The sequence below is a fragment of the Battus philenor genome, unplaced genomic scaffold (assembly GCF_028537555.1).
Source record: "Battus philenor isolate CCGP_79_NKW_IND1 unplaced genomic scaffold, ilBatPhil1.0.hap1 SCAF_9, whole genome shotgun sequence".
NCBI lineage: Eukaryota > Metazoa > Arthropoda > Insecta > Lepidoptera > Papilionidae > Battus > Battus philenor.
Window position 1 is genome coordinate 3796620 of NW_027181759.1, and position 25338 is coordinate 3821957.

Below are 25338 nucleotides of genomic sequence, written 5' to 3' on the forward strand. Positions count from 1 at the left end.
TTCCATACTATGGTTGTCTGTAAGAGATTGCCGTATGTGATAAGACCGGCCATTTTACTTTTTTGTTTATTATTATGAAACTATTTAAATGTTTCCTATCGTGTATAAAGAATATTAAATTAAATTAATTAAATCTATATTATCCCCCTGAACTTGTGCGTGTTTCATTGCACACATGTGCAAAGGCAGCATTCTTTGAATGCTTGATTAAAAAATTAAATGGAAATGCTTAGTCTTAATGCAAAAAAATACTAATGGGCCCACGCGACCGTGCAAATTATCACATTTTATACAAACTGTTCAATACTATGCGGCAGGTTTTCTCCATTAATAAAGACGATATTCCCGTCGAACTGGACTGAGAACCGGCTGCGACAAGCCCATAGGCACAAATTACTAAGCGTTTTACAATCATATGCCATTATTTACACCAGTTTTTTTAATGTCAAATATTAATAGTTTTCAAATTAGCGTGGAAGAAAGTCGATATAGCAATACAATAATGGAATAAGAGATAGGAGAGGAGTGGGAAGTCCCCACGCTTGGCGGACAGACAAGATAGTCGCAAAACAGGTCATCCTGGAGGAAAGCTACGCCTTGAAGCAGGCGTCTATTGGCTGCCACGATGATTGTGATAGTTTTATTAATCCTTCCACTCCCATTCCAAATTCAAATGAACTAAAGCGAATTAGATACATTTTTGAACAAATCATAATGTGAAATACGAAACAAATGAAACATAATTTAAAGGTATTAAGCGTGAATTTCACTAAATATTAAACATAACATTTAACAATAACATTTAAATAGACAATAATGATTTACACAGAGGAATTCATAAATAATAGAGCTAAATATATTGCCATGTTAGAAATTAATTTACAACCTCTCAGTCGTCATTTACTAATTTATAATGGTATATTATTCCTTTATATGCCGTGTATTCGAAATATGAATTACCTTATGTATGCGGGAACGTAAACGTCCATAACAAATATTATCTTTGACGTAATTTCAGGTCTTTACCGTCTATTGTTAGGCTACTGTTATTTGAAATAAAATAGCCCTATCTTCAGTATGATTGATTATAGATGTAAAATATTTAAAAGGGTAGATGTATAGTTCATTTAATATCAATTAATGTTGACTGTGTATATATATATATATATATATCCAAAAAGCTATAAATAATGTAATGATAATACACTAACAAAAACTCGTTTTCAAAATTCGGATGAGTACATAATAAGGAAATTATTAAATAAATAATTTACCATATTTCAGAGTCATCACTATGTACAGGGTAATTGTAAATAAAGAGAAAAGCTAAAAATTTTGCCGACTCATAGTTTATTTTCACCACTTAATATTTTTACACCTATAACCTATAATCATTCAGTATAATAACATTCTCCTTGCTGGAAAATTAAAAAGTTAAAGAATGAATACATGAGTCATGGCCGTGATATTATCTATAAAGGGCTAAATAATTAAATGCGGTTGTTTTGTCTGGTCTCCGCATATCCGTTGTTTTTTCATACCTTCGTATTCCAAGTTCGAATAAAATAGAATTTTATTTTTTAACAATGCGGATCGATTATGTGGACAGGATAATGATTATAAAATATGTCTTCGCAGATATAAGCACACTTTTAAATATGGAAGCATTTTGAAATTAAATACAGTGCTTTTGGTATTTATTTAGTTTTTTATTCATTCTAACGGCTATTGTAAAGAAGTATTTTCAATATTTTACACTTTCTTGTTATTATATATTCTATATGCTACATACACGATTAATTTCGGTATGACATTAAAAACATTCTCTGTGTTTATCCGATCAGTCTGGTGCATATATATAAATATATGTATTTGAATCGTATAGTTTAGATTTTAATATGTTTTAATCTGCTCCGCTTAGATAAGGTCGCGGGTAACCGCAGGACGCGAACAGCGCAAGACTGGACATCGTGGCGATATTCCACGGCGGCCTATGGACATCTATTGGCTGACATGATAATGATGATGTTTAGGTACTTGATTATAAACTGTTTAGCTAATTTAACATGTACATAAGTTAATTTTAATCATAACTGAAACTCAAAATTAAAATTTATACGAAGACAAGTTGTATAAAATGTCAACATTTATTTTGCAGTATTTGTACAAAACATATTACAAAATGAGGGCTCACCATCGATTCAGAAGTAGAAAAATATAGTAAATTGTTATGTTTAAGCATCGAATAAAGATATGTTAACATACATTTTGTCGTCCTTATTTATAAGAGATTTCCACTTACGTACTGACTCATCATGACATCTCTGAAATCATAAGGTTAAGAGATTTGAAATTTAGTAAAATATTGCTTATAGTAACTAGAGATCAGCTAAGAACAGATTTTACAAAATTCCATCCATAAGAGAGATTGTATTATTTTGGCATATTAAAAATACTGAAAATGGACAGCTATTATTAGTTCAAAGTGCTTTATTTAATTTTCTTTATAGTACCTGTATGGTGTAATATAAACAGTGACTACTGATAAATTAAAAAAAACTATTAATAATAGAAATGGCGTTAAAACGCCTACATCTGCTGTGTTAGAATCACCGTTGCTTGTACGCTATTGGCTTTACACATTCAACAACAACTTGGTCACTCAAAGTGAGTCACGTTATATGGGGTCTTTGCCACCAACTGCGCTTATATATCACCCTGATATCCATAAGAATATTCGATGCTAACAAGGAATAATGTTACCAGAATATTAATTCGTGCAATACTTCGCACAGTCGACGACCGCTACGCGAAATGACCATATATTTGCATACAACATTTCGTGTTACAACGTAGAGCCGATTTGGAGCGAGCACGTGTACGAATTCCCACGAGACTTGGAACGTATAAATTTAGCGAATTTAAAACTGGTCGCTGTATTCCTTGTGAATAATGACATTAAATAATTGGGCATACAGTTATAGCATTTTTTTATATTGTCACTCACACACATAACATATTGAGGATCTTTTTATATTACATATAAGAAAACTTAATATAATATTTTTAAATGATTAAACCGATGTCTCGTAACTCGTAAAGACATTTTTAGAAAGAAATCGATTTTAGTAAAAAAAAAGTAAAAACAGCTTATCATGTCAGCTGATAGATGCCCATTCCAAAACATTCCTCCACAAAGATTGCCCCAATAACTGGTATTACAATTCCCGCATCCAAAAACTTCTAGATCTTGGCTATGTTGACCACACGAAAACCTTCCAGTTTCTTAAATGTCAGTTATATGTACAGATTATAAGACTTAACGACATAATTTCCTTTATCTGATTCGTCACAAACCGTAAATTACGCTTGAAAATAATTTTATTGCCATCCTGTATTCGTTATAAGTGGTCAATTTCCTTTTTACTTAACAAGAAATTTATTATTCGCTACAAATTTAATGCTCATTTCTATACACGTTCCGTAACATTAAACAAACAAAGATATTAAAAAAAATTCTAATTCGTGATAAAGACAGCGCGTTAGGTAAAAGCGGGATTTTTAAATTGCTTTCTAGAATTCTTTTTGCAATAAATATGGTCGAGTGGTGATAATGGAATCTAAAACTAGCAAATTCCGTTTTCCAAATGCCATCAACCTATAAAAACAGTTAACTCGTGCGCAAAACAAAGCTCTCTATGATGTGAAACACAATGCGTTATTTCTTTTTTTTTTTTTGGTATATTTTATTATCTGTGATACCTGTGACACTAGACTAAACTAATATTTTGACGTTATTTTAATAATCATTTATTGTAACATTAATGTAACATATTTTTCACTATATATTTAATATTATATTGGTAACTTTTTAGAGGATTAAGTAACCTTTTTTATAAAATTTAATAAAAAAAGTCTGTCGATTAAATGTCACTTCCATATTTATCATGTCCGAACACGATTTTCTGCATTTCTATTGCTTTATTTTTAATACTAACAGTGTATATATACTGTGCTGTATATACTACGGTAATTTTAAATACAAGAGATTTTACCCACGTACTGACTCATCACGATATCTCTGGATTCATAAGGTTTGTATTTTTTTTAATTTAGAAGAATTATTTCTTTTGTTAACCTAAAATCAGCTAAGAACGCATTTTATGAAATTCATCCTACAATGTTGTCGAAAGGCGTTGCGAAGTGATCGGTGAACAGCTAGTATCTATTGTTACCAAACACCTGTTATAAATACCTATTTATTACCTATATTATTATAGGTATCAACCTATTTTTATATTAGGTATCAACCTATGATTACCAGAACATATATTTTTAGTATACTCTTCCAATTGGAAGAGTATACTAAAAATATTTGTTACAGTATAATTACAGTATTTTTTTATATTCATGTATTAATAGCAAGTTTTAAAAATATTTTCGTTATTTTTCAGGTAAGATATTGCGATATCGCACGGGAAGAAAACGGTCAAACTTATAAAGTAAGACAAAATTAATTTAAACTATTTATCCGGATCTGTGCTGCTCAGCTGAAAGGTTATTATTTATTCCAACGTATAATGTTTTCGTGTAACTTTTCAACTGGAAATTAAAAATTTATTTGCGCTCAAGACTTTGTACACATTGATGTGTTTTAAAAAAAGTTTACCTTTAAGAAACCACAGTAGTATAACTCAATGAAATACATCATTATTTCTGTCGTAAGACACCCACAGGTGGACATAAGGCTCCCTCATGTATTTACAATAGAACTAGTAGGAAGCAGCTTGCATCCAAAGACTTCCGACGTCTTTAACAAGGTCGTCTATCTACCTTATGGGTGGACGTCCAGCGCTTGCCGGTCTGTGATATCCACTCCAGAACTTTAAGGCTACAACGACCATCTGTTGAGCGCGTTTCAAGACCTGCCTTATGACATATCAACTTGCCAATCCGCTGAGCTATGCCAGTTACTTTGGTTCTAATGAAAAAAAATTACGAATATTTACTGAAACTTTTTATAAAATCGATATTAAAAAGTACAGCAGTCTTACGTATGAATCGATCACAAAATACTCTCCTTCGAACAAATGACAAAAATTTTAAAGGTTTGAATAAATTTTAGAGTATTTAAATTACACTCTTTTACAATTCATTATCTGTTTAAAATTTACGCTCTGTTACGAGAAACCATCTGCAACACAAATAGCTCCGCTAGTTTTCTGAAAGATCGCGTCTTTACGGAATAATGCATTTTTAATCCATTGGTTGCTTGTAATCGAAAGAGGTTAAACAAATAAATTAATTAAATTAAAATTACATTATTATTAAATGGGATTCAAGAAAATAACTTTTTTATATATATAATTATTTATTTCAAATAAAATCGCATCAACAATATATATAATAAGTTTACATCATTTTAAAAAAGTATAAAATAATTAATGTTATAATTTCGATAGCTTTATTTATATATTATTGAGTAAATCAGAAAAAAAAATCGATTCTCTTAATAGCAATAAACAAAGCCAACAACAATCCATTGTCGTTGTCGTTTCAATCCATAAACGCAAACTGCAAGGCATAAACCTATTAACCTAATGTGTATGTTAAACATGCAATATATAAAATTATATGAGTACAACAACATATGAACATAATAACTAATAACTAATACATTTACGTAATGCATTTAGTAATGCACCATGTCATCAAGGCTGTCACGGTGTTTAAAAGTAAAATGAAAGAAAAAAGAAATAAGTGAAACTGGTAAATTATGTTCTATTTTTAAATTCAACTAAACATGATACGCATTAATTGACAAGACACGTATGAAGTGCAGCCTTATCAACTACACATGTTCTTAGAACTTGTTTTGAAATGATCTGAGGTTTACTGCAAAAACTTATTATAACGAAAGAAAAGCACAAATCGAGCGCGTATAAACTAGATAGGAGAAATTCGAGCCTTAAGTGGAACATCCACCCAGCAAAACGTAATAATTTATTATAAAGTAAATAGAAGTGGAAAAAAACACAACATATTTTCATTTTTTAGTCATCAATAACAATAAAAATAGAACCTAATAATTTAAAAGAAGGAGGGCGCAGTGAAACTACTAACTTAATATTTTAACACAAGTTTTTATTACACAATTTAAGGGTATCATGTCTTATATGAGCGTAAAAATTATATTTATATATTACATGTGTACAGCCTTCCTTGACTTTAGTATTAACCTATTTTTCTTTATTTTTCCGTATTACGGGCAATTGTTTGTTCCGTTCATGCAACCTTTTTGACGTCATTTCTCTGACGCATTTGTGGTTTTCCCTGTAAACTTTTCTGTTTCCATATTCAATATTCTAAAAGATACACATACTTGGAATCTTTTTTTCTGGTAATTTTTCCTTCTTATTTTCATTTGAGTTTTTTCATGCTTAAGTCTGGTGTTTTGACCTGTTATCTATTTCAATATTGTAGAGTGATACCCATCTTCCTCAACATTACTTTTTAAGCCATCGTCAGCTTATTTATGAGTTCTTTAGCGGTCACCCAATAATTTTATTTAAAGTACATCAATCATTGCATAATATAAAAACAACCAATGTAAGCGTATAACGTAATAGATACATTAGTCACATAACAACCGATAGAAAATAACCATTAACTGCAATACGTGGAATATTAATTTTCTCAGTCCGTAGGAGTGTGTAAGCTGATAAATCCCATGAAACGGTATTGTAACTTTTTATCACACACCTTCCTTAAGTGTGGAATTTAATGGTATTCATGCATTTGTAATGACGTTACCTTTATATACTTCTTGTTGAATCATGTTTTGTTTAATGAATTTTGAGTTGTTTTGACCTGGCTTACACTGCTGCTTTATTTTCATTTCCAAATTCCGTCTATTAGAGAGGTCGAAACGGAAACGGCGCATAGCCTAAAACCACTTTTAAGGAAACGAAGCTCGAAGCCTCTCCAGGGAGCTTCGATTCTGGCCGCTGCGTGCTACAATTTTACCAGACTGGGTTGAATCAAAGACGAAACTTAAAATGGTCATTTAGAAAGTGGTGGCGGAAGAAACTCCAGCAATGTTATCTTATATGATCAGGAATAACTTACTCTATTGTATATAAGCCAAGCACGTCATTCGTGTGACGTGATTTTATTTCACTATTGTATTATTTCTTTTAAGGCGATAATAACAAAAATAAAATTAATTCTCTTTTTAGCTCTTTGAAAAATTCGTAGACACAAACCTGGAAGTTCAAAGCTGAATTGTAGATGAAAGCGCGTGTATGATCAACTTTACATCGCATGTTTACATATAGATTGGTTAGTTTTGAGGTCTTGTGTGTATTTTGAGTCAAATAGACATAGCACGCGCTAAGTGGGTGCTTGGGTTAAGGTGCGTATTCCGCTAGCCGCGGTCGCCGACCTCGGGGTCGCCGGTTCCGTGCCTTGTCCCATTCTAAATTAACAGCGCTCCCTTTTGCGGCTTCTTACATGCGACGATTAAGGAGTGACCCACATTGTCTTCAGACGCGTGGTATGATTAATATACCTGGTGATGATTTCTAGACGCCTGTGTTTAAACTGCCGTCTAGAAAATTCCTGTACAATCCCGGCCTCAAATTAAAATCCAAGAAAAAGTATAACCCAATTCTAGATCATATATTCCCAATCCTTATAATACCTTCTTTGTAAGAAAAAAAAACAATTTAAATCACCCGTTTTACTAAATATTCATTTATACAAAAGTCAAATGCATTAAATCTATTCATCATCACCGGTATCAAATTAGCCGCAGGATGTTCACAGATGGACATATGCGTGTTCCATAGATTTCCAATAGGACCAGATGTAAGTGGAATACATCCAGCGTCTTCCTATGACTAACAAGGTCTGTTGTCCTCCTTGTGGATAGACGACCATTTATTCGGTCCTATGGAATATCTATAAGGAAAATCTATGTCCAGCGGTGGACTTCATACGACTGAATTAATGACGATGAATAACATTAACATTTCAGAGGACTACAATTTTTTTGCCTATAGACTTGCTATCACTTTTATGAAAAACTTCAGCGTACTCTAGGAGGCGGTACTTTGGTTTTAAGAGATACAAGCCTTAATTTTTAGATGAAAAAAATTTTCCATGTTATTTTATATAATTAAAATTATATTTATTTATACCTATCCCTATTTTATTTATTTGCGTTTTAGTAAAAAAAAATACAAACGAAGACAGTCGTTCGTGGATTGTACCTTACTTCTATTACATTAGGTCATTTGCGCGATTTACAGCTGTTACATGTGCATCTAGTACGGCCGTCAAGCATCATTGTATTCCAGTTCTGAGGCCGTAACCAATGCCATTACTCTACTAGGGAGACGTGACATTTTATATCAAGGTAACAAGTACTAACCCAACTGCAATTACAGCTGTAATCTACATTAGACTGGTTAACATATTGCTTATGGTACTCATAAATTATCTTCAATTAAGTTAGGAGTTTATTCCTGTTTCGAATCCATATCTATCACACCTTGCGAAGCAGAATTAACAATATTATAGGTTTAAAAAAGTTCATGATCAATAAGAGTTCTATTAAAAGTTCATTTGTTGAATAAATGAGTTCTATCTTTTATCTTGTATAAACGTATTTGTATATAAGAGTTTGAATGTGCTGAACATTTTAAATTATTTTAAAATTATTTATTAATCTACTTTCGTTATATAAAGTGACAAATTACTGTATCACTGCAATATAATCGCAGATTATAAATAATGCATTTACGTTTCGTGATTCGTAGGTTCAACCGACCAAACCGTTTGTGAAATCGTATATAGAACCTATTTACTGAAGTTGAAACTTCTTTACCATTAAATGTCGCGTGTAGTATATACCGTGTTTCTATACATTGCGTTTTATAATGCTTACTAATAATAGTTCATGCTATGTAAATTTACAATGTATGCTGTCAGAATGGTTAAGAAAGCATGCGACACGCATAAACATGGTACTGAAATTACTCCGCGAATAGATTTCATTAAAAGTTTTCGTTGAACCAAAAAAGTAATTCATTTTAATATGTAGTATATCATACTAAATTCTTACTACATCATTACGTTATTTATTACTTCTGTAATCTTAATTTTTAAATAGGGAATAACATACAATAAGTGACAGTGAAAGAACTATGCCTTGACTCGTTTATAGCTTTGACACATATAACCTTATATAAAGTAACCTTAACAGTTACCGAGACACTCATTCAAAGTGAACTGCATCTAATCTTTATAAATGTGATGCAAACGCATTGGTTACGGTTTTTCACTGACTGACCATGCAAAACGACTTGACAATTTACGCTGGTATATTGTTCAAATGTAGTCCATAGATCGGTTTTACATTTATGTAAGTTTAGTCTACAAAAGATCTTTACCTTTTTTTAAGTTCTTTACTTTTCTTTAACAAAAACAATGGCCAGTATCACTAAAATTCTCAGGGGATAGGCGTACAGGGTAATTGTTTATTAAAGCAATATCGTTATAAAAGCTTTAGACAAGTGAATGTATATTTCATTGGTCAATTAATGTACGATGAATGTGTAGCTTATCTTTAGAAAAAAGATCAAAAAATTTACACCTAGTTCCAAGCACCCTATATAATGATCACATTGAAATATCTCTAGCTGCACAAAGTCTGCAAGGACAGATAGTAAATTTGAATATGGAGTAATCCAAATTTCTGGAATCATTAATTTTTTGATAGGATGTACCATACGCTAATTGACAGCGAAGGAGCTGTTCACTCCTTTAAAGCCTTAACACCTATAACCAATCACTCTGGTGATAAAAAGGTAGCTATTATATGCTCAAAATATACGAATGAATTATTACAACGACTCATAGACTGCCTATGGTTTTCTGACCGTAAAAGGAGGTTATACGTGATAGCTGGTAAGAGTGTGAATTGTCTCTGACAGCATAAATGAGTGCAATGAACTGAGGCCACATGAAGACGTAATATATAATAACCAAACACAATAACACCTTGGTAATGCTGCTGGTAATGCATTCCTGTGGTTTTCCGCACTAGTTTTTGTTTCAAGTAATTTACCTTAATAATTTAACAAAAAAATATAGTGTATAAAAGGTTTTGATTGCCAATCTTTATCTCAGGAAAACTACTAGGTCATTTGCTAGCAGATTTAACTTGTAGGTCATATTTAAGAAAATATTTGTACTGCAGAAGAGTTGTTCGCACATTTGTACGAAATGTTCTTATATAACATTTTTATTTTTCCATACAAACCACAGAGTATATTAACACACCTGCTCTCACCTATCGAACATTTGTAGTCAACCAAAACCAGAAACGTTTGTTACGATATAATGGAAAAGTAAATATCGTGTTCCTTAAAAACATTAAAAAATGGAATCATTTTGTCACTAAAATCTTGTAGTGTTGAATGATTATTTTAGTAAATAGCTGTTAGAACATTAAGTCTATAAAAAAGTGATCATCCTAAAATACGTTATATTTATTTATTTGTGAACACACTGGCAGCTAGTTAATCTTAAAACATTTTTTGAATATGAAATTCCTCTAATAATCCGATAAATGTAGTACGTATTTTAGGTTTCTAATGAATTAACGTCTTAAGAAAACATTGCGGTTTATTGTGTACGGATTTCACTGAGGTAGTGACTAACACGTGCAAATCGAATACGCGTGACTCACACGTGCGAATTTTAATTTAAAACCTTTCTAACGGGTTGAGGATATTACGAGCATTCAATCTTTGTTAACATCTCCATTAATAGCCTGAATTGTGTGAAATATTTGCTAAATTTCGGTCAAGTTGTACATATAGTAGATATGACGTCTGATTATTGGGTTACAGGTTATTCATTTTTAAAATTAATTTTCATGTTAATCGGAATGTGTCGAGGAATAAGTATTTTTAGAGCACATTTATCAATTTTTTTTTAGCTAATAATTATATTTTTTTCTTGTAAACTTTCATTAATAATATATAACATAGAGATATTTACATAATGTTTTAAAAAAAATTAATATTATATTTGAGAAAAATTAATATTATATTTGAGATATTTTATTACGTTTTTATAAACAAGACACTGAATAATAAACTGAAAACTACACACTCAAATACCAAAATTTTTTCATTGTCTTTTTTTTAGAAACAAATTTTAAAAACGTTAAATTCCGTGGTCCCATAATTGAAAAAAAGCACTATGTAATCATAAAAATGATTCTTTATTATACTTATTACATGCCATGTACCCCGCGTTGGAAATCCTTAAGTAATTAAAAGAAATAAATATATCCGCATCATAAAAATAGCACCGCTAAAATGCTATTTTTATAGCTAAATAAGCTGAAATTCGTTTACCTTTTTTGTATTCCTTATTTGAAATCGTTCAATGGTTTGTTCCAGTTTAAATAAAAATAAAAATATTATAGCATTCTAGAAAGTAAAATATGTTGTCATAATCGTGAAATTGGATTAAAACTCGAAAGAATTTTGATAATAATGACATAAATAGACCGATCTTGCATTGCATTAAACATATTAAATTATTTAATAGTAGTTACAAATTGTTTCGTCGATGTCACATTATCAGTCGATATAATTTCGTTGGCGTACACGCAGCTATAACTCCTGGCCGCCCGATGAGAGGATAGCGCTTGTTAATTGCTACGCAGGGCTATTGAATTGCAGATTTTAACACAACAGGATTCATGTTAAAAGCTATATATTTAAAGCCGTTATTACTTCCATAATTCTTGCGAGTTTTCAACGTTCGATCACCGGTTTTATCATGCTGATAGATTTATTGCTTTCATTGACTTGTTATGTAATAATAAACGTATATATACGTACGTATATTTCATTACATGCCAACTTTGTTGCATTTATTAATAATAATTATGTCTTTATTGCACACAATACAATTATCATTATTTAACTAATCAAAGTTGACACAAAAAACTAAACATACTATATTTTTAAAAAGATCGAAAATTCATGTAAACATTTCTTAGTTGTTCTAATATCATATTTATTTACAAATAAGAAGCCAGAAATAATATTTTCCATTCATAATATTTGATTTTAAAATTATATAGTGTTCACTTCTAGAAAGTTGTACCTCTGGTTTAGTTTCTAATGTATACGTTATTTATATATAGTTTATATAAACAACCAGTTCAGAAAACCTAATAATAAAATAACTAATAAAATTACCGAACAGTTAATTGAAACGTTACACATACCAATTCGATTTCCGAACACGCTTTGTGTTAATTACTCACAGACAGTGAAGGAAAATGTCGTGAGGAAATCAATATGTCTTAGAATGAAAACCTGATGATATAGGAGGTCCTCTAATAGTGACTACAGTGCATTGGCGTTTAGAATATAGTGGAACATCATCGTCCGTCGACCGCTGTTTTTGCTGTCTGTACCTGTCCTATTTATACATAAAGCAACAATTATAATGTTAAGTTACTTTTATCTAAACTAACTTATAACTTTACATTATTTATTTACTATAAAATAAAAAAATATAAAGATTATGTTAATTTATTAATAAGTTACGTTTACAGAGTAATATATTAATAAATATGTTTTCGTAAGTAATGATACTTAGCTATAGTCCAACTTGAAAGGTTGAACCGTGCGTTCGATGTTTATGTATGTTCGATTTTCTAACACGCGGTACAGCGGTTCCGGTCGGACTACAATTATAAACTTTGACATATTATTTTTGAACGTTTAACAAAAAAAAATAAACGCATAACATGATATTTAATGTGACTATAATTAGTAATGTTTTTAATTATATTTTAAGAAAAATTGTTAGCAAAGTCTCCGTCTCATTATAGAACTGGTCGCGCACAATGAATCTATATCCAAATTAGATGGAATCTTATTAAATTTTCTGATGGCGTATTAAAAAAACATTGCGCCTATAATGAGTTTATAATTAGTTTCAGCAGTAAATACGTCATATAAAATATTTAATACACAAGGAAGGCACTCCTTATATCTCGTTTCAATTAACTGGAAAGCTTTTAAAGTTACTCTATCGAAGAAACCTCATAAAATCCGAGACTGAGATAACGAAAGATGGGACGGCGGTCGGCGGTTTGAATTAACTAAAACAATAGGGTATCTTTCCTATCAAGTTTCTCCTCGACTGCAGACGGGAATAAACGGTATTATGTTTCCAAATTTGTACCTTTAAAAGCAGGCTCTCTCAAATATTAAAGCAGACAATCTCTGAACAAATGAAAAGGGAGATAGACGTTTTAAAATGTTTGAGTTTAATGTGCTTCAATAAGTCTGTACTACCGACTATTAGTATTAAAAAAGTTTTTAATCAACATTTATAGTGTATTTAGATTATCATTACGCTATTTATAAGAAGTTCCTTTAAACGTTATAACTGCTACATTCTCGTTAGAGACTTTTCAAGTTTGATATTTAAATGTATATTTTACATTTATTGTTTATTTCAGGATTATGTAATTTGTGATAATCCAAAAAACGGACGTTTTTGTACATAACAATAAATAAAAGTACATATAAAAACAATACTCCATTATTTGGACGTCAGAGAGATTATTAATCATTTACTATGTTTTTGGATATGTTATAAATTGTACTTGAAGAGTACAATTTCTACTTTTATACTTTCATTTTAAACATTTCACTCAAATACTCACCTATAAAGTTGTAGATAGTTCTTTATACTTAATCCTGCCGTAATTATTGCCCCCGCTATTGGAGGCCTCTCGTACCCCTAATTTGTTGGGATCAGGGAAGAACCTACTTATCTATACGGTTTTATTCCTTTTAACAGCATCACTCACCACCCTGCGAGCAAACGATAGGAATGAAGGGCAAAGGTTGTCGTCGCTCATCATTAAGGCGATACTCTCCAAATCTACTTTTAGCTTTACTTCCGTTTCCAGGGCACTGCGCATCCCTGCATGTGCGGGACAATAGCCCACAAGGTGGGCCACAGTCTGGCCCACGCCCGGTTCGCAGTAGCACGAGAGGTCCTCTTTAAGCTTGAACCTGTGAAGGTACTCAGAGAACCCACCGTGGCCATTATTGTTATATTAATATAAAGCAACCATTGGCATATACGGTCCTTAAAATATTGAGGCCAGGCATTAATAGCACTCTTTCTATGGGAAAATTATTCACTGCCAATCGTTTGGATTGTCTGAGGGACTCCAAATTATTATGACGTTTAGAGCATGCCTTATTCCCTAAATCTGTCCATAAATCCTAATCCAGTGTATTAATATTAGGCCTAATGACGGCCAGTCTTCGGCTCAGATGAAGTCCGATACGTTGGTTTCTTAGCAAGATTGGGAGGATCAAGTTTTATGACCCTGGGCGGAGTTTTGCTGAAAGGACCATTCTTTGTTATCGAAAATGGAGTTGTTGAGAAGGTTAACTTCCTAAATGGTATGATCCTAAATATAATGTTTTGATACCTTCTTTACAAAAATATGGCATAGTCACTCCTTCATAGCTAACACCCCACCAAACCATTACTGAAGTCGGATAATATTCGCATTGTACTTTGTTGTATTTATTAGGAAGCCTCTTTAGAGCTTATCACAGAAATACGGTGATTTTGTTTGTTAAAATATTGCAAAATTATAAAAATTTTCTCATCCGTATACAATTTTTTGTGTTATATCTTTGCGTGCCGTTTAAGTAATTGTTTTGATTTTACCAACCTATTCTTTTTTAAATTATCGATTTAAAAATGACGAGTGCCTCTCTTAGAAGCTACAAGTATGTCATCTCTTAAAATACTATATGTGCAATCTTCATCATCGTTTATTTTAATTCTAATCCAAACAATTCAGATCATGTTTAATTAACACTGAAATGATATTAAAAACAGAATGTGTTTCGCTTAACTTGAGACTGCATTAGCGCAACAGGCGGTCTCGTATGAAAATAGTCTTTTTGTAAACGCCAACCTTTGGTCTTAATTCCCTCTAATAGAGGCAGACCTCGCATAGCAATTGTCTAGAGCAGAATTTAAACACTTAATGATACAGCGGCACTACTTGTCGCGTTTACTTTTTTAAATGTCTCCTCGTTTATGTCTAGCCGTGTTTTTGCGACATTCTTATAATATTCTCACAAAGCAAAATGGATTACTTCGAAGACTATATTACATCGTTTTTAATTTTATTTTCTACTCTTGACACATCCACTTTTTTATTGTATCCGAGTTGACATAGTATGTAATAAAACAATATTAGTAACATTTTGCCATAAAAACGTCCGTTGATTATTGCAAAAGACTTATATTAATAAATACTGGTTAATAGAGCGACTTGTTTAATATCGACGAGTATATAAGAAAAAACACAATTACTGGTTTATTAGTATTACAAATTTAAAATAATTATATTTAAGTGATTATTTTCGTGAATCTATTCGAATTTTTTCATATCGTTCAAATTATTGTTTTTAAATTGAACATATTACGTGATTTATACCATACGTTTGATTATAAGTATTAAAGCTTTATAAGCGTGAATGTATAACTCATTTTTCAGCTCAAGTCTTCAAAGTTTTTATACCTTTTTCAAATCTCTCTGTATAAAGTAATCAATGTGTTATTTGTCATATTTTTTTATAGAAATTCGGCAAGTGAATTAATAACTTCCGACAGTTTAAAATTTGCAGGACATGAATTAAACAATAATTAATTTTAATCTGTAGTAATCCGAATTTTGAAAACACGTTTACTTACTACATTATCTTTACGTTACTACCATACATTCAATGATATCGAATGAGTCATACATTCACCCCTTTAAAGCTTTTGCTCCTATATCTAACTTTTATAAAAAAATAAAGCATGTTTAACTTAAAAAACGATACTTTGTAGGTTATAAAAAATGCTAAAAGAGTTGCGAAAACAATCAGTTTCGTTAGCCTGGTTGAGCTAGAAACAATAGTTAAATATAATCAGGCGACCTGAGTCCGTTAAACGATTATTTTGCTCTAAATAGCATGATAACGAGGCAAATAGCATCTTAGTGACAATTGTATGCGTGCCGGCTGTTGCCGCGTGCGATCGACAAAAACGACCTAAAAACTGTTTCGCAGAATAATATTCAAGTGATTATCATGATTCAGAACGCAAAAGAAATGCTGCAGGAGAAACGCCATATTTCACACTAGGGATGTTCTTTCATAAATTTAAAAACTACGTTATTGTTATTTTTTTAATTGTTGTTTTATAATTCAAAACTAAACAAATTGTAATGTACAACTTTCACTTAAATTATTTGAAATTTCCATTAAAAAAAATTGATTAAAAAGTGGTCTTCTCAATTTTTGACCGTAAAAGATAATCTATTTCAAATAATTACTAGTAAATTTCTTTTATTTTATTTGCGAATTGTAGATACTTGTATTATTAAATGTGCTGATATTTCTTTTAACTTATTAATTATAGCATAGTGAGACATTTACCTTTTAATAGATCATTAGGCGTTATGTATTACACCACTGTTTTATTTTATTTATTATATATTACCGTTTAGATACGCCTGCATAAGGCAAATATATTTAATTTTGTAATATGTTATACGAAACTAATATAAAATTATATTACGTTTTGCTTTTGGGGTGCTAATTTGAAATTAATTAAATACAATAAATTAAATAAAAACGACTTTTATTACATCTAACTATAACATTATTTTTTATCTTGCGTCACAAATAAACGCGCATCACTAATGGTGCTGAGTAATCCGATCCTCATGGGCTGTCCATCATCTCAGGATGTCCCGCGTTTAAGTTTCGTTTGACACGCTCTGATCCTCTTTAATATCTATAATTATTGTGTAAAATAATTTATGTTTATTAATATTATTTTACTTTTTATTTAATGCACGTTGCGTCTGTATATTAATAACATAATTATGAACACAGATAATAACAATTACAAAAGAACTATATACCTTTTGCAACAAATATATTTTTTTATTTTCATTTATATATTATTAAGAAAGCTTTCGGACTTATAATAAAATTAGTTAATTTATTAGGACTTATAATAATAAATATATATAACAGACTGCTAATAGCATGCTCCCACAGCTATATTATTCACGCAATAATTTTACAGTGTATAACTATATAAACAGATAATCACACTGGCCAGCAATTTTTGAGTCCATTACTTTTTTGACGCCTTTAGACAAAACGAAATTCGAATGTCGATCAAATGTCGGCAGCCAGACACGGAAGTACGACATTATGTAGTTAGTCATACGTGTGTCATCCTGAACCTCCCGTGTTCTTTAAGAAAGTCGTAATTTAGAACATGATTGTATAAATTCCATTTTGGTATTTAAATTGTGCAAAAATAATTCGACAGAACCACATAAATTTAGATGAACGTTTCTCATTTGTATTATAAATGTCTGTAAATATTTTAACTTACTTTGAATTTCGATAAATTGCAAAGGAAAGACACACACTTTTATTTCCACTTGTTGCGCCCATAATCTAGTGGATGTTTTTATGTGCACATAAACTATGTAAAATTACCAATAAAATCTTATATTTAAAAATAAAAAAATACTAAATTTAAAATATGTGGTGGACATAACTCGTTATATTTATGTTTTTTTTTTTAAAATATCACAAGATAATATGTAAGTACATTCATAGAATAGTAGTTTACACAAAAAATCAAATAAAGAACTGTATCGTGTTAATTCTTCGCCATTAACAAACGGTGAAATTATCGCCAGCCAGGCCACTGTGGTATACAACCTCATATCCTCTCTATGACAGAAAACTTGCTCGATCGATCAAAACCATTTTTTTATTTAATCTTTTTATGTGTTTAACCACAGATTATCATACTTTACCTTTTTATTTACAACAGTAAAAAACTTAATATAGGTCCGTTTTAAATACAAAACATGAACCATAACCAACTAAACGTATGCTAGTTTCTTGAATTATAAAATCATAATAAATTTATTTATCTGTACATCTAATACAGAATGATTAATTATAGGCGTAAAATCTATAAAGATATGAAAATATAGCTATTGTCAATTAATGTAAATGACATTATGATAATATAGTAAGAAAAACTATTTTAAAAATTTAATACTTTGTACTACCAGAAGTTATTTAAGTGTCGCATTATAGAAAAAATAAGTTTATGTAGCTTATTTTATAGTGATCACTTTAGACAAGGTGATTGGGAACAGGACCAAAAACTTTAAAGATTTTTGCCTTCAAAAGAGCTATACATTCACACTTAGATCTTGTACAACTATAACAATCACTCTATATATTTCAATATCTTCATTCCTAATATTTTATATGGAAAATTGAAATTGGTGGTTGGATAAAAAAATTGTAAAGTATAAATAACTTTATTTTATAACTTAAATATGGTCATTTTTTTGTTAGTTCGAATTTAATAAAGGATTTGTGAAACTATAGATTTTTGCGACAAATCGATATGGTCAAGTTATTTACGCGATGCTACAAGGAATGTGGCAAATGAAGAGTTTGCGGTTAACAGAGAACGTCGACCGACGTGCGGTTGCCAGCACAAAAAAATAACAAAACGAAACGCTCTCTGTAATGAAATACTCAATATGTTCCCCTTGACGTAACTTTTGAACAGAACTGTATATGGCGCCACGAACAAAAAAAACGAATCCCATAATTCAAACAAAAAAAAAGTTTATAAAGAACTGAATTAAAACAGATTATATTTTTTTTAAACATAAAACGAGTCCAAAGTAATTAAAATTTGCAAGACTGTATGTCTCAATTGCCACATGTATGTATTTAAATTTAAATTTCAAACTCACATTTATAGAACTCATATATAGCACTATGCCGTACTTGCGTTTTTGTAAAATTCTTTCTTAACTTACCTTTATTTGGTAAAAGGAATATTCCTTGCTAATTGATGACTGCCTTGTTGTTCGAGAGATACAATTGTCAATACATAGGTAGAAATATCTTAGTATAAATAATAAAAGGATTTGCTCACTGTAATAAAATTCGCAATAATTTTGCTTCTTGACATAATTTTTGCCTGTATTCTAATGCCATATGATAAACCGCTGATGATTTGTAACCAAAAACTATTTTGTTAATTTTAAAAATTATAAATAATAGATTTGTTAGATACAGAACTAATATAGTTAATCGATAGTTTTATTCATACCCATGTTTATTTTTAACGGTACATTATAAAGTTTCATTTTTTGTTTATAACTCACATAATCAAAACTATTAACATATAAAATAAAACAAAATGGAGTCCATTGAAAAATGACAAGCTGGTAAGTAAGAATTATAATGAGCGTGTAATGCCTAGGAATTTAAGTACGGCTTTATAAAAATAAGTCCTCTGACAAGAAGTGAGGCGACTGAGAAGCTATTTATTTCTAGACGTCTCTGTAACAATAACCCTGTTCACAGTAGCCGTAGGACATTCCGGCTATATAAAGAACATGAAAACATGCCGTTTATTTTTTCTTGTAGTCGCAATAAACTTTAACTTCATAATCGTTTAACGCATATTGCAGATAATGCAAGTTGATTAATTTTTAAAATGCGCCTTACGAATAAAATAAATTCTACCATTTAAAAAAGAATTGTGATTCTTTTGGATCACAGTAGCGTATTTTAAATATGTATTTCTGTAATAAGAGATTCAAATGGCTTCTTTTCATTTATTTAAACAAATTTTTCGCGCGGGCATCTTTTATTTTTCAATTATCTGTGATAGGCTTTACATGTTTTTTTTATTTTCGATTAAAAATGTTTCCATTATGTTTATCACTTTAAATACACTAGAATTCTTAAATAACAAATTATTATAGAAGTGACGTAAGTGAGTAAATAGTCTCTGCAATAATCAATATTTACTATATTAAGATTGGTTTTTATAATCGAATTCCTAATACAACGATAAAATAGGTTGTATGCAAGCTTTTGAAGAGAATTTAATTATTTACGATGATATATTTGCTCTTTCTAATATATCTATTAAAAAACCCCCAACATTTACTAGGAATTTACATCAATGGTGGAATGGTAGTTAGCGATTTAATATTTAACCGCCTTTTTAAAAAAAAAATGCTATGCCTTCCGCCCTTTAAGACTTTCGAATTAAAAATTAAAGGAATGACCTAACGAGTGTCAGGAAAAGTAAAGAAGAGGCACCTTGGATTTTCTTTCTATTATTATTTTTTGTATTTACTATAGTTAGTATCTTTTACTACTGGCATATTTTTGGCTTATACGTTTTAAAATATATTTTGATAATATTTGTAACGTAACCAGGCAATCAAAACGTTTTCAATAAGGACAGAATTACTAAAATAAAAAATCAAAGCTTATTCTAGAACTCAAAATTTAAAATCGTCGCAAACGTCAAAGGTTTAAGAATGCATGCGACACTGCCTTGCACACTGCAGTGCGTTGACCGCCGTGCTGTGACCCGCGAGTCGAGGTCAAGCGGTCACCGAGGTTAGGACCCGCCTACACTGCTGCTAACTGCACAAGTGTGCACAAGACCTAATTTTACACAAATTAAACGTATTACTCCCGAAAATCAATTTGAATCGAATAAATAAATCGAAAAGACGCCTATTCTAATCATGGTTTAATAAATCAGATTTATGTTTCTATGTCAAAAATAGAGCCAATCGTATCGAGCGCGATTTTAAAATACAAACTTTATTAAATCATTAACCAAAAAATGCCGCCATTTTTAAAAATTGCAATGGAAAAAGAAGCAACATCTCTACGTGACAGTGGTCGACATTTGTCTGACATCTGTCATTTTTTACAAGCCTTTCTTTTTCGAATACAATAAAAGGTATATTATCATCTTGTCACCTGATAGACGTCCATTTCTTAGCTCAGTTCAGCCACTTCACGCAACCTTGGCTACACCTAGGATGGGCCTTCTCACGCTGCGTCTACCGGCACGTGATCACCACTTCAAAAGCTTCCACCTCCAACGGACCATGAAAATACGTTACATATATCATCAAAATTACATACTATTCCGTACCAAAGACATCGCCTTTCATTTCCATGCAACCAGATGATATTTATTTTTTTGAACTAAATACCTACTGGTTGATTTACAATTCTTAGAAACTCCATATTTCTGAACGTAATAATAAGGTTTTTTTAAGTATGTAAATACATCTGCGTAAGTTTAAAATAAGGTCAAAGACTATTATTTATATATCGTAGATAACCACAGTCGTTAGTGGCCCGTGCATGATGATCATTAGAGCGGTGTGAGAAATTGACCCAAAACGTGAAAAACACCCAAAACACTAATTACTAAAAATCAATTCTCATGAAATATCATGTCACATTATTAAGAAACAAATTTATTCCCACAGTTAATATTAAAATAGAACCGGGAAAATAATTGGAGTTGACTTTTGATATATCTGTCCTTCGTACGTAGGCGACAATACATCGATAAATTCAGTACTAATCGACTGGTTACCGGAGATTTACATAAAATACTTAAGAGAAACGAGAAATCCAGTGTGACAAGATTCTTTTTGTATTTTACGTAGACCGGACACGCGGCTTCCAGTTTATGGGCCTTGATTGTATCGTCTTAGCTCTTCATCCGTAACTGGCCTTCCTATTAAAAAGAAAAAAGCACGTCTCTCTCTCTAATGCGACATATCCAATTATTTTCCATTCATTTTTAATTATTATATTCAAGCTATTTAATTAAAAATGACACTTGCGTTGATTTTAAAAAACTTTACATTTGAAAAACTCAACGGAAATACTGTAACTCAGGCTTGTCAAACTCGCGGCCCGTAAGATGAACCTTTTTGTGACCCAGTCTAAACATCCATCGGTTCAATTTTAAGAGCAGATATTATTAAAGAATGAGATGTCAATTAAAAAACATATTTTTCAAAATAATTCACTATTAGAACACGAACGCTTAAAAATTAAACTGCCGATGATTTATAAACGAAACAAATAGATCTTGTTAAAAATAATTAATACAATTTTTACTGTAATATTTTTTTTCAAATCCCCACATATCTATTATCCATCCCATCATAAATACCATAGCCACTTTTTATCACAGTCTTCACATTGGCAACATTCTACAACAGTCATTTGAAAGTAGAGCAGCATGCCGGCAATGTCCGGGAATTGCCATGTGTGATACATTACAAAGATTTATGCCACTAATCATCCGGGAGATCCCGCGCAACTAGTTTCCATTACACAGTAATTCCAATTCCGGTGCTGATATGTTATGCGTTGTATAATTTAAAAGTTTTTGGTAAGCATAAGACACGCATGTTAAAGTGTATTAATAAATATGAATATACATTGCGACTTGATAATGCTATGTATTTGTTTAGGAATATGTACAGAACGATTGGTAATAGATGTTTGAAGTGCTTAAAAGTAAAAGGCCCGTCACTAGGTAGATCGACAACATAGTTGATGACGCGGGAAATCCCTACTTATGGGCAGTGCAAGACAGTCATCTTTGGGGTAGGCCTACGGCTTTAAGTGAGCATCAATTGCTGAAAAGATGAAGAACTCTGTGTAAAGTAATCAATATGAAATATGTTACAACAATTTTTTGGAATGAGACAAGAAAATAATATCTTTCAGTACAAATTATGCAGGGACAGATAATATATTTAATTTTAATATGAAGTAATTCGAATTTCGAAATCAGTTTTTTTTCTTTATATAACGTAATTCATTTTTGTAGAAGTCAATAATTTTTGGCATATATCATGTATATCATATATTAATTGACAGAAAATGTGCTATACATTCAACACTAAAGCTTTTACATTTTTTACCAATCAAATCAAATTTTTACAAATCAAATTGTATTACGACGTCATTCCCAGCGATTGAAAAAGCAAATCTGTTGTTTCTACATTTGCCTCTTGCGAAATATAGTACTAATACGATCAATTATTAACTGAATACATTTATGTACAATTACTTAAAATGTATATTATTTTGTTTTCTTTATTTAAATAATTAGTTAAACTTTATATTTCTCCGTATTCCATATTTAAATTATTTTAATAAAATATTTCTATTATGGAATTCTAATTATAGTTAATTTACGTTTTTAACGGCGACACCTTTGTAAAAAAATAGATAAGGTATATTTCCGCTGTCATGCTATTTTTTTTAGTCTTTATTTTTTTTCTCCATTATCATCACATTATTCATTATTGTTAAAATCAAAAAAATTTGAATAAGGTATGCCATGCCAAATATTTATTAATAATATATGTATACAAGATTTTTTTTTAAATGCTATTAAACTTTTTTTTAAACTTATTACGATAATAACGGCAGCCTTCGACAAAAAAACTGGGCGGAAATAAATCCATTGTAATTATCATTGTTTATTATTGAAACCTCTTTATTCTAAATAGCACCGATTTAGAGGATTGTCAAAGATTTTAAAACAGTAAAGTTATGAAAAACACTTATAACATTATGTTTATATGTATATACACCTTCGTTTCATTGAAAAAGCGTCAGAAAGCATGTTTCTAAGAAATCACTCACAAAAAGCAGGTTTTAAAGTAAATATTTACACACAACGCTATTTATGAATGAGCAGTTATTCGCTGGCATATCTTTAACGTTTTGTATATTCTTGTTCTTTACCTAACACTCTTCCTTATGAATAATAAATATCACTGATTATGACTAATACCTCAATTTTTAGATCCACTCTATTCGAGTGATGTGTCTAATATTCCGTTCTATAAATGACAGCGAGCACTGGTCGCAAATTTTTAAGGGCCAGGTGCTCGCTAATAACCTTCAACTTTCACACACTCAACAGTCTCAGCTTTCTTTTATTCTAATTACTGTGTTAATATTTAGTCTCTTATTGAAAGCTAAGAGATTATAAGGGTTGTATGTACAGTGTATAGTAATATAACACAATTTAAAAAATACAATTGGCGTTGACAAATATAAACAATATAATAAAAAATGTAATAAATAAAAAAATCTGTTGAAAAGAAATCAAACATAACAGTTCCTAGAGTTTCATGGGTATGACCCTAACATGCCTGAAAAACCCCTGAAAAAATATTGTATGAAAAAAAAATCCTTAACCCGATTTTGCCGCCACACGTCCAAATTCTGTAAAAGATGTAAAAGACTATAAATTATTTGTAAATTTAAGGTTTAATTAACAATTTTTAAGTTTTTTCTTTTAATTATTCAGCTTTTGCGCTAGCAGTGTGGGCGGTGGTACCCCAGCGGTGGAGTACTGAGACTTGCTATCGTAGGTCGCAGAATCGATTCCCGGGATACAGTCTTATATATAATTTCACTTTGAGCATTATCTATATGAAATTGCCACTTCTTAAAAACAAGTTTTCAGAGGATAGTCCAACGAGAATCGCAAGTGAGGCGATTATGGTATACCCCCCCCTCCTCCATAGATATCTTTAGGTTTTCCCATCTATGCGTTATAGCGGTAGTCTATTGGCTGAAACGACGACTATTGATATAAATTACTGCGCAAATGGGTTCTAAGAAACCGGGCACCACAGTAAATATCCTATATATTTATAGATTTATATATTATTTCGCTAAAAATTAAAATAAATTGCACCATCATTCGTTGACGGTTTTAAAAATAATTAATGCACAAAATCTTCATATGTACCACTGATTATTTAATTTGTGTCATTCTGAAACTGTGTGTGGCCTACGACATTAATTCGATTCAGATATTTATTCAATATCATTCGCTCATCGTTCATTCATTTGACATAAAGCCGCCATTACTGGAAGCGCATTGTAATGAGGGGATAGATTTCAAATACAACGCACAACGGCACATTGTCTCGGTTTCCTAGTAACGAATAAAGTTCACAAACGCTTTGAGTTATGCGATTTGCGTTATGACAAGTCAAGCAACGTACGCCAGCGAACATACGCCATGTTGTATCAGGACGGTTGTATACCGGGAACTGTAAAATAATATGAATTCATAATGTAACATTAATATTAGTAAATATTAAAACAATGCTAACAGCTAACCAAAATAACTTTAAAGTTATAAATGTATTAACTTATTTTCTGTTAATTAATGTACGATAAACCCTATTAAAAATCAATAGTTTCGAAAATATTAAATAACGTAAGGTATATTACAAGTTTTTTCAAAATACAGGTTATTACATGTTAA

General features: G+C 30.8%; 1 protein-coding gene across 1 annotated transcript in view; it reads left to right on the forward strand.

The window, feature by feature from the left end:
- Nucleotides 1-25338, forward strand: part of LOC137932396 (uncharacterized) — a 61276-nt gene that overhangs the window by 34241 nt on the left and 1697 nt on the right. The window lies entirely within an intron of this gene.